Source organism: Pinus tabuliformis, chromosome J (assembly GCF_031772625.1).
Source record: "Pinus tabuliformis cultivar Carrire ecotype Pingquan chromosome J, CPIR1, whole genome shotgun sequence".
In the NCBI taxonomy this organism is placed as follows: Eukaryota; Viridiplantae; Streptophyta; class Pinopsida; order Pinales; family Pinaceae; genus Pinus; species Pinus tabuliformis.
The window spans coordinates 937,865,871-937,883,206 of NC_142295.1; the positions used below are offsets into that span (position 1 = coordinate 937,865,871).

General features: G+C 38.3%; 1 protein-coding gene across 1 annotated transcript in view; it reads left to right on the forward strand.

Moving 5' to 3' along the window:
• The window catches only part of LOC149229861 (Pre-mRNA cleavage complex II protein family), a 416,092-nt gene that overhangs the window by 36,441 nt on the left and 362,315 nt on the right, over positions 1-17,336 (forward strand). The window lies entirely within an intron of this gene.

The window sequence follows — 17,336 nt, forward strand, 5'->3', positions numbered from 1 at the left end:
TTTGATTAATGAAAAGCAAGAGAGTCTTCATATCGAATATTTGTTTCAAAGTATTGAGCTCATAATATTTCAATGATCTTTCCTACTTGCATGATTGATACTAAACTTATTCAAGATCCAACCATGTAGTAAGATACTTTTTGCCATTGCTAGTAACCAGATAACCATCTGAATCTGACTTATTAGTCGATCCAGCTACTGTTTGATTCAAGATCAATTATTTTGTATCAAACACTCTACAAACTGAACCTATGAACAATGGCTTCATCTGCCGGCATCACATTTGTTACGTAATCATCATGGATTATGTGAAATTGTATTATTCACTTGAGAGGAAGGCGAAAAGCCACAAGTGAATGTGAAACCATCCGAATCTGACTTGTTAGTCGATCCACCAACTGTTTTATTCAAGATCAATTATTTTGTATCAAATGCTCTGCAAACAGAACCTATGAACAATGATTTCATCAGCTGGCATCACATTTGTTGAAAACATAATCCTCATGGATTATGTGAAATTGTATTATTCACTTGAGAGGAAGGCGAAAAACCACAAGTGAATGTGAAGAGTTGTGAGAAGTCCAAGATACCTTTTGGAAGATGAAACCAAAGGTCATGAAAATTGTATTTATGTGTATCATATGAATGAATAATGATTCACATGCCTATCTAATCACTTCCCAATTTCGTGTGTGTTCTAACAGTGGTATCATAGCATTGGTAGCTAAGACCTGTCCCTCTGTCCACTTTCCATTCTCTACTTAGCATGCAATAACACCCCTGCCATTCCTGCCCTCTCCCCTGCAAAGTAACATTGAAATCCAGCTTTGCATAAGGTTGGTTTAGAATCTCTTTGGTGTCTTTCCATTGGAGCCTCGTTGAATCCACAGACACCTCTACCACTAGAGTTGGGATCGACGGTGGAGGTTTTTTCATACGCATGGCACTGGCAAAAAAGTTGCTGGCATGAGGGCAGCCCCTTTTAAGTGGCCTGAGAGAACTCTAGTGGCCATGAAATGCGACACTCCAGGCCCCATGGAGCAGCTATACACACTAGAGCTCCATGCCATACCCCTGTCCATGACGATTGCATGAAACACCAAGTCGAAGAGAACAAAAAGCCACAGGTTCAAGGCGAAAGAAGGCACTTAGTTATTTTATGTAGCAAAACTTGTACATAAACAATAATTACAAATTGGCCTGGATTCTTATTTGTTGCTTACGTAATTGGTCCTTTGGTAGCCTTTTCAAGTGGAATGTATCCAATATAGATGTCGCCATCTGCATGTCATGTATAATAGTGTTTTGCTTACTGGTTCTTAGAATACAGAATTTGATTTGATTGTTGGACTTTTTCTTTGTGGGCTTAGAAGTCCTTTATCACTGAGAAGGTACTGTGCATTGGTTCATTTGACCAGTGAATCTTTATATGGCTGGAATCCTACAATCTCTTTGCTGGGATTGAGCGTCAAGACAAGTGATTCACGTTATGATCCCACAACTTCTGCTTGGCTCGATTCCACTGAAACACACATATCAAAGCTCTGCATGCCCATCTGCGAGTCTAAGCTCAAGACTCTCTCGTTTCAACCATTGTATACCTCGTTTACAGTGAACCGCTTAACAGTCTATAACATTTGGAAGAGTACATTATTTGTAGTGAGTCAGGATGGCTGTGGAGTAAGTTGACCTTCCAGAGTGCAAACTTTCCTTTTATCTTGAGGACTTTGCCATCTTTTTTATGTTGTAGCTGTGTCTATTGAAGATGGAAGAGATTTCCATTGATTGCTGCTTGTAAGCGGCTCTCCACCGAGTCAAATAACAGCTTCAGCATGAATGTAAACAAATGCCCTAGGATATGCAATATCATTTGGAAGGATACACAATATGTATATGCTAAGCCAGCCCTGATGGGATAAACAATGTATTTGCGGAACAACCTGGATAATCAGCAAGCCTTCTCAAAGTGGATGACATTAAACAGGAGTTTGTTGGCAATGATAGCACAAAGGAATTGCAGAACCCACAGGTAGGATAGGTCGAGTTAATTAACAAGGAGGCCAAGAAGGAGTCGGTAGAGTTACTGTGCAAGCAGACGCACAAATTACTTCTAAGATAAATCTCTTTTTTGGAAACTTTGCTAGTAACCCTATAGCAGAAACAAAGCTTAGAGTTGATCCAGGATTTTATCTGCCCATAGTCGAAGCACTTCTCCCATTGTGACTGTTTGTATCCTTTGATTCTTCCAACATTCATGTAGTAACTGCAATGCCTCAATTTGTAGGCACTCCCTTTGGTTCTTGAATTGTCAGCCACATTTGAATCTCAGCAACAAAATTTTGCAAAACCTAATTCGAGATCAATGGTGGTGGTAAAAGGACCATTCACATTCCTTTGACATTTGGACAAAGAGTACTCTCTTGTTGTCAACAAAATGTCATTGTTATTGTTGTCTGTTCCTTGTGGAGTTATTCCTTGGGAGATTGGAAGTTCTCAAGAAAAGAGATTGGCAAATTTGGCATCACTCTGTTTTTTAAAGGAAAGGTAAACCAACCAAACATATAGAACTGTTAATTGCATCGATGATAATGTTGCTATAACAAGATAAACTCATATATTGGCCCTAAAAGACATCAACTATCTGGCATTGGGAGTTATCTATCCTTTTGTAAGTTTGCTTATTGAATTACATTGTAACTGGCTGTATTTTTGGTCAAAGCCGACACCCTTCATTTTCTGAGCTTGAATTGTTGTGAATGACTCAAATCAATGAGTAATTGGAGTCACTGAATATTCTAAAACTCTCGCCTGTTGACGATATAGTCAAAATTCTCACTATTCAAATTTATTTACAAGATACATAGGACAAAATCGAGTTTCTCTAGCTCGAATCACAACTTCAACAAGATGATCTAAAACAATGAAATCAACATTCTGAACTAGTTCTTGTTCTAAACAATTCTCTGTTTGAGATTCATTCTCATTAGCAGCTAGCACATGATCATATTAGTGACACCACTTCAGGAGCAGTTTCAAATAGAGATGAAGAAGTTCTGCTTGCAGCCAGCATATGAGCAGATTAGTGACACCACTTTAGGAGTAGTTTCAAATAAAGATGAAGTTCCACTTGCACTTCTCAAGCCCATTATCAGACCTTGGGAAGAAGTCATCAACAACAAGCACATAACCAGTCTTGGATATGAAAAGGAAGTGATCTTTCACATTCCAGACTACCCCAAACCAGTCCAATTTTAAAGTACTGGGCTTCTTCAGGAAAGCTCATCTTCACTTGCTCCACTTCCACAACAGATTCTCAATTGCCAACATTGTCATTGAGTTGGCCACAGGACATATTAGTGTTCTAATCTTCACCCTAGTGAGCATTGTGGAAAACATGCTCATCATTTAGGTAGATGTTCCAGTCACAAGAACTCTGCAAGAGCAAAGATTCGCCTTTGATGGATTGCTTCTTGGTGATGGTCTTCAACAACCAAGAAGATATATCGGTCCTATTGTAGAATTCGCTCTTGACTATTGACACATATTATAGTGGAGAGATTTTCATCTTCTCACCTTGTCTCTGATAAGGGGGAATTGATAGTCAACTACTAGTTTCAAAGTCATATCAAGTGAGCCTGAGCCACAACGAGGGCCAGAGCCAACAACCAAAGTTAGCCAAAGGCAGAGTCAGAATTGTAGGTAGAGACAAATTCATGTTCCATGAGCATGATTTGGTTTGATTCATGTTCCATGAGCATGATTTGGTTTGATTCATGTTCCATGAGCATGATTTGGTTTGTGGTGATCCCAAAACCACCATTTAGTTTGTGGTCCTCCTTAAAACACCACTTAGTAGAAGACTTATGACTTTTGCTAGACAACTATTTGTGGTCATCCTTAAACCACCATTTCAACAGTTTGTGGTCATCTTTAAACCATCATTAGAGGGCACTTCCATTTTGCAGAATACATCAACTTCTAGCCAGATTCAAAATTGTTCGAGGCACTGCTTCAACCGAAGTTCTAGAGTTGGTGGTCAACCTTAAGCCATGACCAATAGAAGACTTCAACTTCTACCACATTTTTGGTTTGTGGTCTTTCTTAAACCACCACTCGTAGAAGACTGTGAATTTTGTTACGTATTTGGTTTGTGGTCTTCCTTAAACCACCATATTCAGAGAGCACATCTAGCCATTGGCTGCATATTTCAACTCTCTTCTTAGACTCAGATACACTCCTTTGGATTGGGGGGGCGGGGGGAAATGTTGGAAACATAATCCTCATGGATTATGTGAAATTGTATTATTCACTTGAGAGGAAGGCGAAAAATCAAAAATAAACATGAAGAGTCACGAGGAGTTCAAGATACCTCTTGGAAGATGAAACCAAGGGTTATTAGTATTGTATTTATGTGTATCATATGAATGAATAATGAATCACCCACTTATCTAATCTCTTCTCAATTTTGTTGAGAAATCTAGGGCAACTAGATTAGGGTGATTTCTCTTTACTTTGATAATTGCTTGTGATGTTCTTTACTTCAACTTGTTGTATGTATAATTAGCTTCTTCTTCTTTATATTATTATTGTGTTCTTATCATCAAACAACTACCAAAACCATGAAGATCAATAGAACAAGTAGACCCAAGGTATAGGTTGGCTAGCTAGGGCCAAAATCTCCCCTAGAGAGGAAAACTCACCAGACATTCTTCTCCTCTTATAGAATGTTCAAATGACGAATTCCACGACCTTTAGACCCAAGACAAAGAAGACCAAGTCAACCTTCTCTTGATGAACTTTTCTTTCACGAAGTCAACCCAAGTCAAACTATTCCAAAACTACTGCAACTTCACTCTTGATCACAAGTTTGGACTTGCAACTTCTGACTGCAGATTTTGGCCTTACTGCAGAAACCCTAATTCACACGTGTGGGTGAAATATGGTAAGATAAGTCTCCATATTCCTTCGCTTAGAGAGCTTCTTCTTCCTTGGTAACTCGGCTTCTAAACTTGATCTTTTTGAACCCAAACTTCAACCTTTTATGATGACTGCAATTTCGGTTTTGCTGCAACAAAGTGATGCCCTAATTCCTCGCAAGTGTGAAAGAAAATGATAGAGAAATCTCAGATTTTGGTTCTTCTTGTCTTCTCTTGTTCTTCGCTCCTTTTTCTGGCTTAGATCGAACTTCTTGATGATCCTTCAAATGAGGTTGAGTGCCTTGTATATATAAGCTTCTAAGGAGGACGAATAGCCCTAGATGGGGCTGACTTGGTCTCGAGGGGAGTCTTTTGACACTTTTGACTCACAATAAATTCTTTTGACTTGATACAAGATGCCCAATAGGGTCTATTTCATATTACAATGACTCTTTGACTTCTTTGACTCTATGACAAATCCTAGTAGCACACAATGTGTGCTTGACCTACAAATAAATTGACCTAGAGCATGAAAGCTATGCTATAACATAATAATAATAAATTTTCTCTCTTCTACATCAAATACATAAAATCAATAGTACATAGAATATTATGAAGACTGAACCTAGTTACATTTTCCAACAAAGTTTGTGTATGATCTAAGTTCTAACAATGTTTATGCAAGAAATTTGACTGTACTTTTTTCTAAATGCTTTCTTTAACTATTAATATTGCAAAATATTTGCATACATGCCATTTTTATGAAAAAAGAGCCACACGGGTGTCCGACAGAAGCAAAAGTATAAATAATTTGAAAGGCATAATGCTAACAAAATTGCCTTATATCATCCATTATAAAGATATTGCCACTTGACCATACAACATATAGATCCCGGAGTCCCCAGAATGATTGCTATTAAGGCACAAAAAAACATAATACCAAACGTTAAAGGCACCGATTTAAGCTGCTGTCAAAATCAGACCCACATCAGGTGAGGATCATCCTTGTCACTTTTGAAGGGCCCCCAGAGCTTGCATGTTGACTTCATTAGGCACAACAACATCCCAACCATCTTTTTTTATTAATTTTCAGACCATGGTAAGCAGATTTTGCACTCAGAGTGACACAGAAATAGTAGGTGACTTTAAAGCTTGAAACCTATCAAAACAACAATCTTCGAGTACTGGAATCTAAAAGCACATACTGAAGAAAAGAATAACAGAAGGTACACAGAAAACTGAACTTTCAAATGTGTTATCTCAAAATAGTACTCTGGGGTCATCATGGTTGTCCAACAAATAGGTTGTAGTTTAGCACTGGCATATCAATCCATGAGAATGGGGAAAGTCTCACCTTAAGTGCATTGCCAAGACTTTACATGGATGGAACAAAGTTATTAAGGATGGCCACAACCATTTCTACCTTCATACTCTAATCAGCTGTCTTTCCATTCCTTTCATTCATCATTACACTGATATTGTACCACTTATATGAGTATAACACAAATGCAATAATGTATTTCTGCAAATAAGCTGAAATAATTATGGAAGAAATCAGTGAAATGAAGAAAACATCATTAGAATACACTATCAACACACTAAACAAATTTTGAATCAGGGGTATCATTTCATTGATATTCATTATAAACAAAAGCATCATTGTGTCACATATTACTGCTCACTAAAGTCACAACTCAATACAAAACTGAGGCTCCTTATGATCCATCTAGCTCTCAAACTCTTTACAGCTTGAAACTTGTACATATTTATACTTTTAAGTTTTGTTATTTGATGCCAAGGTTCCTTTAGGCCGTTGCCTTGTTGCTAGTGCAATAAAGATGATTTTTTAGACAACTTTTTCTTTGTTCTTCAATATTCTGCAATCATCTTTTAGTGGGCTCCTCAAAACTTGCGATCTCTTTCTGACTATTTGGTTCCTACCTCTCACAGTCTCTGTGTTCCTTTATTTTTTGCCAATTGCTTTTAGGTCTAGGTGGTGTCATGCAGATCTTGTTGTCTATAGAGTCAGTGCCAAGGTGTCTCTATCAAAAGTGAAGGGGCCAACAAGCCTTGACTACAATGGTTGACTCATCCTCAACTCAACTTTGGTTTCCCTTATCTGTTGCCACCTTAAATGAAGGGGCCAACTCTGGTAATGTTTGAACCACTGGCATTTGGAACCCTTCAAATGTGCAAATGTGACTAGCCCTTGCAACCATTTGGATAGTAGTAGTTGGGTTCTGGTAATGAATGTCTGAGCCTTTCCTTCGTGTGGTGTCATTGTCTTTGAGCTTTTAACTGTGTTCTACTCTGTATTTGTAAAATTATTTAGGCGCTGCAGCTCTTTGCAGTGTACACTTCTTGGTTGCACCTGGTTGTAGATATTGCAACTCTTGTTGCATCTTGCTTGCAGCGTGGAAGATTTGATCCATTTCTTCATCCAATTGTTCAATTTTGTCTTGCTTCCACTGGTGGATTGCAGGGTCTACTGTGCACCCTACTCGTAAACTCGTAATTCCTTGCTGTAATCTATCCACCGATGCTTTCCTTGTCACTTGCTATTGGGCAAGTCCGTGCTTGCAGAGGGAACCTTAGTGCTTTGTTCAGTCGCAAACTGGAGTTGTATTTTCTTCTGCTCTAACTGCTGGACCAATGGTTCAATCTTCTGTATCAGTGCTTTAGTCTGGGTGTCCCTTGTTGATGCTTTATCTCCAATTCTAACATGAGGGTTGTGGATTTCTACTGTAGCCTATATTATGAAATATTTAGCCTTTCCAATAGTTGCAAATGGGCCTCATTTGGAGTGATGGCTGCAACTTCAGGGTTTGCTGCTTGAATAATTGGCCATACACACGATTGTGCAGATATCTCCTATCTATGTCGAAAGCATTATGAGCATCTTTGAGTTGGCTTTGTGTGATAAGCAATTCCCTTTGCATTTCTGTCTCTTGCTTTTTTGTGCAAATAGCTGGTTGTTGGTCTCTGTGTTCAAGGACCTATAGGCTTTGACCAGTTCTTTTGCCGACATGATGGGTTGTCCACTGATTGTGATGTGTTGGAGTGGAGCCTGATTAGGAGGTTCATGACAACTAATGGGAGAACATTATGTACGGATGTCTTTGCTTAACTATGTGCATATCCAGTGTCTTCTTCCCTATTTTTCCAAATAGATGCAACACTGTTTTGCAGATGCTTTATTGTGTATTCATTGTGATACACTACATTATGTTACGATTTTCTTTAATTTCATTGAGCAATGCTACGTGCATGGAAATTGGAATTACTGGTTAGCTTTTTGATTGTGGCCATGGTTGCATTGTAGTGCAGTGGCAAGGTAGGGATCGATGACATGATGTAATTATTTATAAAAAGAAGAAAAGAAAAATTAATGTAAAGATCAAAGAAAATAATTTTTATAAAGCATGGGTTTCATGCTCATTCTATTATGTTTATAGGTCAAAGCACCCATTGTGTGCTTCTAGGGTTGAGTCATGAGTCAGAGTCATTGTCATTGTCATCATGTCCTAGACCCTTATTGGGCATTTTGTATCAAAGAAGAAAAATTATTTTCATGTAATTTGGTCATGTAAACCTCCTCCACCAAGTTGGCCTCAAGAACTGTCAAGTCAGCCTCATTAGGGAGCTTCAACCACTATATATAGCAGTGCATTTGACCTATTGTGACACATTCAAGCAAGAAGTTTGATATGCAATGTAAGGAAGTACGAAGGTAAGAAAAGGAGAAGAAATAGGCTTGAAGAAGGAAGATAAACCCTAGCGAAGGAAAGAAGATCATTTTCTCTTGTTTCTAGTCCACACGTGCGAAGATTCTGAAGTTGTAGAAGGGCTGAAAATTGCAGGTCTACAGTAGAGGCCGAAATTTTGATGCAGGAGGCCGAAATCTGTGATTGATGCAGGATTGAAGAGGGTTGACTTTTGTTGACTAGAAGCAGATTTTTGTCATCTTGAAAGGACTTTCTTGGGAGGCTGACTTGGTGGATTGGAGGAGGTCTTTGTCTTGGTCAAAGGGCCTTGGTTGTCTCTTTTGATTTAGTTCTTGAAGATGAGAAGAGAATTTTTGGGTTTTTCCCTAGGAGAGGGGTTTTGCCTTGGTTGAGAGTACATCCTATGTCCTTGTTGTTTTGATCTTCGTGCATTTATGTTTTGGTAGTTGCTTGATGATAAAAAAAGACATAAAAGAAGATAATAAGAATACAAAGAAATCACAAGTAATTATCAAGATAAGAAAAATTTTCTGCCTTTCTAATTTTCTAACATGGCATCAAAGCTAAGGTGAAGAAGAAGGAAAAAGTCATCTTGAAGATCAATAGCTCTCATCATTTTAAGGAAGGATTCAAGAGAAGTTTTCAAGGTAGATCATAAGGAGAAGTGAAGTCTTATCTATTGAACCTTTTGAAGAACCATTGAAGGACTCCATTTGCTAGGAGGAAGGAAGTATTGAGAGATCTTATAGAAGTCTTGAAAGTTAATAAGCTAACATAAAGAAGAAAGCTACAAGGATATCTAGACTCCTTCATAAGAGTAGCATTGACAAGTTTACCTATGGCCTCATCAATGAAATCTGAGAACAAACTTCAAGGAGCCTCTAACTTTAGAGCATGGAAGAAAAGGATGGACCTCATCCTTGCAAGAAATAAAGTATTGGATTTAGTACAAGGAAAAGTCAAAGAACCAACTGATGATGTTGGAAAGGAAAAGTACAAAGAAAATGACATTATAGCTATGAGATTAATTGTGGATGGTGTTAAGGACAACTTGATTCCCTACATGTCCACACTAAATACTTCAAAGAGCATGTATGATGCTCTCTCCAAGTTATTTACTATCAAGAATATTGGACAAGTGGCAAGTCTAAAGAATGAACTACGAACCGTCAAGATGACCAAAGATGATATAGTGTCTTCTTACTTTGTAAGGATTTCTCGAATAAGAAATGAATCACAAGTAGTTGAAGAAATTTTTCCAAATAAGAAGCTTGTGATTGCCCTACTAGGACCACCAAAGTCTTGGAATGTCTTTCCAGCTGGAATTAGTAGTTGGAAACATACTCCCTCCTTTGAGGAAATGTGGACTGCCTATATTCAAGAAGAAGCTCGTCTTGCATTAGTAGGTGGAAGACAAGAGGATGAAGAGATGTAATGACCCATCAAATTACAGAGAACATAGGAATATTAACAAGCATACGAGGAAAGCATATGATAGCTACATATGCATGCATCGCATGTATCACACTAGTATATATATATATATATTAGCTGATACTAGAAAATGACTAAGTATAGGGTAATGAATTAATTGTTGAAGTACTAAGTAAATACCTAATTCACCAGAATGTATACCAACACTATAAATGACACTAATCAAAGCACTATTAAAATAATATACATATCAATAAATACAAAGGATTGTATAAAATAAGAAAATGAATTAAAGTATATATTATTTTCTTTCATATATTAACCAAAATAATTATATATTCTACTTTACTAATATATATATATATATATATATATATTAATAATAAATATATGAAAAGGATAAAGGACATAGGTATTTGAATAAATATAATTCCCGAAATAAAATCTATTGAATAAAAATTCGTCGGCAAAGCATATTAATTAAAGGTAAAATAACCAAACTCAATGGAATATAACTTAGTTATATAATGACTGCCTCTAACCAAAAGGAGAGAAGGGCCGAGAAGGTAGGAGAGTGATAGTGAAAAGAATCAGGAGACGGTAGAAGGAAGGAGACTGACAATAAGGAGGTTGGGAGACGGTGAGTTTGAGCATATAAGGTAGTCGAAGAGGCCATAACCGGGGGACGGAGAGAGGAGAGAAATTCCCAACAGAGCCAGAGAGAGATTGACCTTGATTGTTCTTGGAATTTTGGGCACAGGGACTAGAATATTTATCTTCTGGATTTGGGGACCATACAGGTAGACCCCAGATAGGTTGGGAGGTAAAGGGTGGTTTGGTAACTGCAATAGTAGGAACAACCACAGTCCAAAACACTTTCAACTGATTCCAGGCATTCTTCTGCATTTTATTTAAATTTAGTTTCAAATTTTTACTGTCTGGATTGGCACAATTTAAGGAACAAATCTAGTTCTTTTGACTAAATTAATAAAATGGGCCTCACAAGAGAACACCACCTCAAACACCTATTCTACTCATTTCAAGAAGGGAGGAAATAAGAAGTTTAAAGGGTCAAAGGAGAACTATCACGGGAAGAGTGACCTTTCTAAATAGAATGCTATCATTGTCACAGGATGGGACACTATAAGAACGAATGTCCTAAGAATCCTAAGAACAAGAAGAGAGAAAGAGATCAAGCCACTGTTGCCATTGATGAAGCTCCACCAAAGAAGAACAAAACTAAGGACTCTAAGGTCAAAGACATATTTTATTAAGTCTCTAGGGATGTTATCCCTTGTATATCCTTTGCTTATAGTATAGTTTATTGCTTTAGGTCTTGTAGTGTTTCTCTTATGTTTGACTCTAGGATTAATCTTTCTTTTGATTCCTAGGGTTTATAGATCTATGATGCTTTGTTAGAAAATTCTTGAGTTGTTTTGTTAAGTTGAAGGAATCCCTTACAAAAATTGGATTAATGCAAGATCAAGAGGGAGCTTCAACCTTTTCACAAAAAAATTGTAGGAATATTCTAAAAGAAAGGATTGTGGCTAGATTTAGAGGGAGCCTTCAAAGTGAGACTTGTAAGAAGCTTTGTTGCAGAGGGATCCCTTCAAGAGCCTTATAAGGTTTGTAAAGGAAGCAACTCAAGGTATGTATAAGATTACAAGATTTGTAGCAGGTCTTCATCATATAAAAGGTAAGGTCATTTTGTCTTATATTAATGACTCTCTCATGTACAAGAATTTGTTATAGAATCATGAAGATTCTTATATTGTTAGGGTGTTTGATCTCTAGATTAAATCAACCCTTTTAATAACTATCTTTTGCTATTTGTTCACTTTGGTAAAACCCTAGCCTTTTGATTTTAGGGTTTGTTGATGGTATCTAGGGCATACGATAAAACCCTAGCTTTTTAGGGTTTGATGACAATATTTAGGGTTTATTACAAAGTCTCAAAACCCTTGTAGAAGTTGATATAAGATTCTAGGGCATGAAAGTGTAACCCTAGGTGGAAATGATTCCATTGTGGTTGAAAATCTAACATGGATTAGTTGTTGGATATCTAAGGTTTACTGTTAAAGTTTTGATAATAGTATCTAAGGTTTGTGACAAAACCCTAGCAAAGGTTGTTGTAAGAGTCTAGGGCATGGAAGTGTAACCCTATTTGATTGCTTCCACTATGATTGTGACCCTAACTAAGTTTAGGTCTTGAATATCTAAAGTTTAATTTCTTATTCAAAGTTTTGATAACCATAGATGCTCTCCTTGTGATAACATGATAAGCCTAGTTTGATAAAGTTAATTTAATGCTCTTGTACATATATATTTGTGTGCTTGGTTGTACTTGTTGTTGAGATTTGTAGGCACATAGTTTGCAAGAGGTTGTAAAGAGGTATGCTTACCTCATACTTGATGATGACCTCATGATGATGTTGAGCATGATGGAAAGAGGGATCTACAAGGACCCTGATGACATTGAAGTTTACATTGATGAGTGAAAGATGACCTTGTTGCCATATGAAGATAAAAGGAATAAAGTTTTGGAAGGTCAAAGTTCTTTGATGATATGATGATGCAAAAGAAAGAGCCTACGTAGCTGGAAGAATAAAAATTGTTGATAATGGAATTATCTCCCTAGTTGAGAGCGATGACATGATGTGTCATGACTAATAGTCGTACGTATAGTGAAGGCCATAAGGAGAGAATGAGATCCGAGAATAGCTAAAGCACCATTGGTGGTTAGTTTTGATGAAAGTTGTGAATAAGAATTGATTGTTTTGAGACTTGCTGAGGCTGAGTTTCTTGCTACTTGAGAAGTTGGAATAGGAAGCTTCTGTCGGATTTGTTTGGATATTATGATGATTCAAGCAACATCCGAATAGTCGAAAGACCCCGGATTTTATGCTAGCATATTGGTAGTAAGAACCAATACATTGAAAGTTTGATACTAGTTGGGGTCGTGAGGCTACAATATGTTCTGATGGATGAACAAGTAGCTGATGTGTTGATCTCTCCCTGAGAAGTTTAAATATCTGATAAGCATACTTGGATTGGTGATTTGGTTAAGAGGGAGAGATGAGTACCTTAGGCTACATCCCTGTATGATGGTACTTGGGAGGACATCTTGGCCTAGTTGGTATTGAGATCTTAGTTATAATTTGGCCTTGATGATGTCTAGATCCTTGTGTGGGAGGGTATCTTGGTCTTGATGATATGGAGCTCCATTTTAGTGATGATATCTTGACCTTGATGATACTTAGATCCCTGTGAGGGTTGGTGTCTTGGTATGGAGGCCTATATGGTATCTATATCCATTTGGATTGATACCATGGTTGTAGCTTGATGGTACCTATAGTGGCAAGTTGCCTTGATCAATGATGACACCTTAGTCCCTATTGAGCTAGTGTCTTGGCAGGTAGCCTTAATGACACTTGATTGATACGTTGGCAGTTATTGGCCTTGATGGTATCTAGCATTGTATATGCTGTTGTACTCCTCTTGGAACACTTCAAATTGAGGTCATACTTGTACCGATTGAAAAATTATGAATACCTCCCTAGTTAAGAGGGAGTGTTGAAAATGTAACTAGTATCGGTCTTCATAATTGTTTTCTAGCTCATGACATGATGTAATTCATTTGTATTTATAAAAATAAGAAAATAATTTTTTTTGTAATGATCAAAGTTTTTTTAATTTTTATAAAGCATGGGTTTCATGCTCATTCTATTATGTTTATAAGTCAAAGCACCCATTGTGTGCTTCTAGGGTTGAGTCATGAGTCATTGTCATCATGTCCTAGACCCTTATCAGGCATTTTGTATCAACGAAGAAAAAATATTTTCATGTAATTTGGTCATGTAAACCTCCTTCACCAAGTCGGCCTCATTAGGGTGCTTCAACCACTATATATAGCAGAGCATTCGACCTATTGTGACACATTCAAGCAAGAAGTTCGATCTGCAATCCAAGGAAGTGTGAAGGCAAGAAAAGGAGAAGAACAAGGCTTGAAGAAGGAAGATAAACCCTATCGAAGGAAGGAGAAATTGGAGGTCTTTGTCTTGGTCAAAGGGTCTTGGTTGTCTCTTTTGATTTGGTTCTTGAAGAAGAGGAGAATTTTTGGGTTTTCCCCTAGGATGTTGAAGAATGTAACTAGTATCGGTCTTCATAATTGTATTTGAGCCATGATGTAATGTATTTGTCAAAAGAAAGAAAGAAAAGTATTTAAATTTTTTTATTTATAAGCATGTGTTTCATGCTTCATTTATTTTATGTTTAGGTCAAAAGCACCCATTGTGCTCTACGGTTTATGCCATGAGTCCTAGTCTTTGTCATCATGTAATAAACCCTTCTTGTGAAAATTCTATCTATCGCAGCTATTGGACATTATTCTTTTAACTCAGAAATTAATTCTGCAGTTTATTTTGTACGCCAAAGAACGAATAAAATCACAACTGCAATTTCACCATACAAATACTGCGGAAAATAAAATACTAAAAACTGAGAAATTCTAGGACACACAATAAAATTGGCACAATTATTTTTGGACAATTGTCCCCAGAAAAACCCAACTTGGGAAAACCGGTGCAGCAGATGAGGGTTTTATTATTAATGTTCAACAACAAATTATGAGTACAATAATTTAGATGCCCAACTGGCAATCTAATCTGAAGAAAACACTGGCAAAAATATTGTGAGAATTTTCTCTCACCCCATAGCTATTTTCTGCCTTCGAAATAGCTTCCCCAACCTTTGCGTGAAATGCCTGCGTCAGCCTCTGCGTAGTCCCTACATTGGCCCTCGGAAGATTTCGACCTTCCTTCTTTCGACTCTTCTGGGAACTGAAAACTTTCTCTCGGAATGTTGCTGCTCTCTTGCTCCACCTGCTACTCACCCTCTGGCTCTATCTTCTTTGTTGAGCTGTTGCTACTAAGAAAATCGAATTGCCTGGGCAACTAAGTATCTGCACTGGATGATCTCCATCACCACATCGACTTTCTTTTATAATCCACTGTTGGAGCACCAACAACCAAGATTAAAACTTAATCAATGGCTAGGATCATTTTTGGGTCGATTCGTGTGAGTTTCTAGATGATTCACGCCTTATCTCAATTAATACTGATTAATTAACCATATTCCCTAAGTTTAGAATTAGGAAACATTTGAAAAACCGGTTAATAATCTAATTGAGACACTTCTAGGCGTAATTTCCAGAAACAATTTTTGGGTTTTGGAGATCTCATGTATTCTCGCCTCTCCACAAAATTTCGTGGCTAGGACACATCCAATGCTACACAAAATAACACTCCCTCTTAGCGAGGAATGTGTTCTAGCGTTGCTGCCCCCTATAGCACCACCCTATTTCTGCATCATCTTCTATCACACTGATGTCTGGCTGCTGCTGCCCACCAAACATTACACAACTCTGATATACGCTGCATCTGTGCTGCTGCTGACTCTGCAAAACTGCTGCCAACATTGCATCCGCACTACAACTCCCTCTTCATCTGTTGTTGCTGCAATTGCAACATTTGCAACATCCAGAATAGCCTGTCCCTGCTACTGAAACGGGTTCTCCACCCTACCCATCTGTTTTCTAAAATAGACGAACTTAGCTCTCCCAAGAGCTTTCGTGAGTATATATGCAACCTGCTCTTCTGTGGGAACGTACTGTAGCTGGACTGCTCCTCGCTGTGCACAATCTTTGATGAAGTGACACTGAATATCGATGTGTTTTGACCTGTCATGAAACACTGGATTCTCAGAGAGCTTTATGCAACTCTGATTATCAAAATAGACACTGGTTGCCTCCATCCTCTACTTGAACAAGCTTACCAACAACTTTTGAAGCCATATAGCTTCGCACTTAGTTGTGTAGTTGCCATATACTCTGCTATCTGCAGAGCTCAGTGCTACTGAATTCTGCTTCTTGCTACACCAAGAAACCATCCCTGATCCAACACTGATGCAATACCTAGAGGTACTTTTCCTGTCCATTGAACTACCAACCCAATATGCATCTGTGTACCTACAAAGTTTGATGTCATCCTCTCGAGTATCAACCCATAGTCGACTATGCCTCATATGTACCTCAGAATATGCCTCGCTGCTGCCCAATGTATCCTTTTTTGTTTCACCATGAATTGACTAAGGGTATTGATTGCGAAGCAAATATCTGGCCTAGTGTTGACCAAATACATGAGAGACCCAATGAGCTGTCTATACAAGGTGGGGTCGACATCCTTGTCATCTAATGCATCTGTCTTCTTCTAGTTGGTAATCATGGGTGTAGACACAGGTTTGCAATCCTGCATTATGAACCTCTTTAGAATATCTGTAGCGTATATTCCTTGCCCAAGGAAGATCTGCCCATCCTTCTGCCACACTTCCAATCCTAGGAAATAGTGCATCAACCCCAAATCCTTCATGTCAAATTCTGCTGCTAGGTTCCTCTTGCAATCCTCTATGAGCCCTAATGATCTTGTCAAGAATAGATCATCCACATATAAAACTAGAATGAGGGGCTCATCCTCTACCATCAAATAGTAAAGGTTGGGATCTGCGTCACTCTTGACGAACCCCATCTATTGCAAGTAGGTGTCAATTCTACCATACCATGCCTTGGGAGCCTGCTTGAGTCCGTATAGAGCCTTCTTCAATTTGCACACATGCGTGCGCCTCTCCTGAGTCTCAAAGCCCTCTGGTTGTTCTATGTACACTTCCTCCTCTATCACTCTGTTCAAGAAGGCTGTCTTGACGTCCATCTGGTGAATCTGCCATCCCATCTGAGCTGCTAGAGATATAATTGATTGGATGGAAGTGTATTTGGAAATTGGGGCGAAGGTTTCCTCATAATCTATCCCTTCCTTTTGTGCATACCCCTTTGCCACGAACCTAGCCTTGTACTTTTCCACACTGCCGTCTGCCGCATATTTGATCTTGTAGATCCATCTCGAACCTACAACTGATTTGTCTTCTGGCCTGGGCACTACCTCCCAAACATCATTCATCATGATAGAGCTATACTCTTCTACCATGGCATCTATCCACACCTGATGCTGTGCGGCCTCCTGAAAGCTGGAAGGTTTTGTAACCTGAGCTACCAATACTTGGTATTTGTCAGACTGTTTGCGTTGTCTCTTGCTCGTCCTAAGAGTCCCAATAAACTCCTCTGCATCCCTTAATGTCTGACGAACCTCTTTGCTAGCTCGACCACTAGTCGTGGGAGGTTCTGCCAGCTCCTCCTCATCCTGTCTCTGCTGCT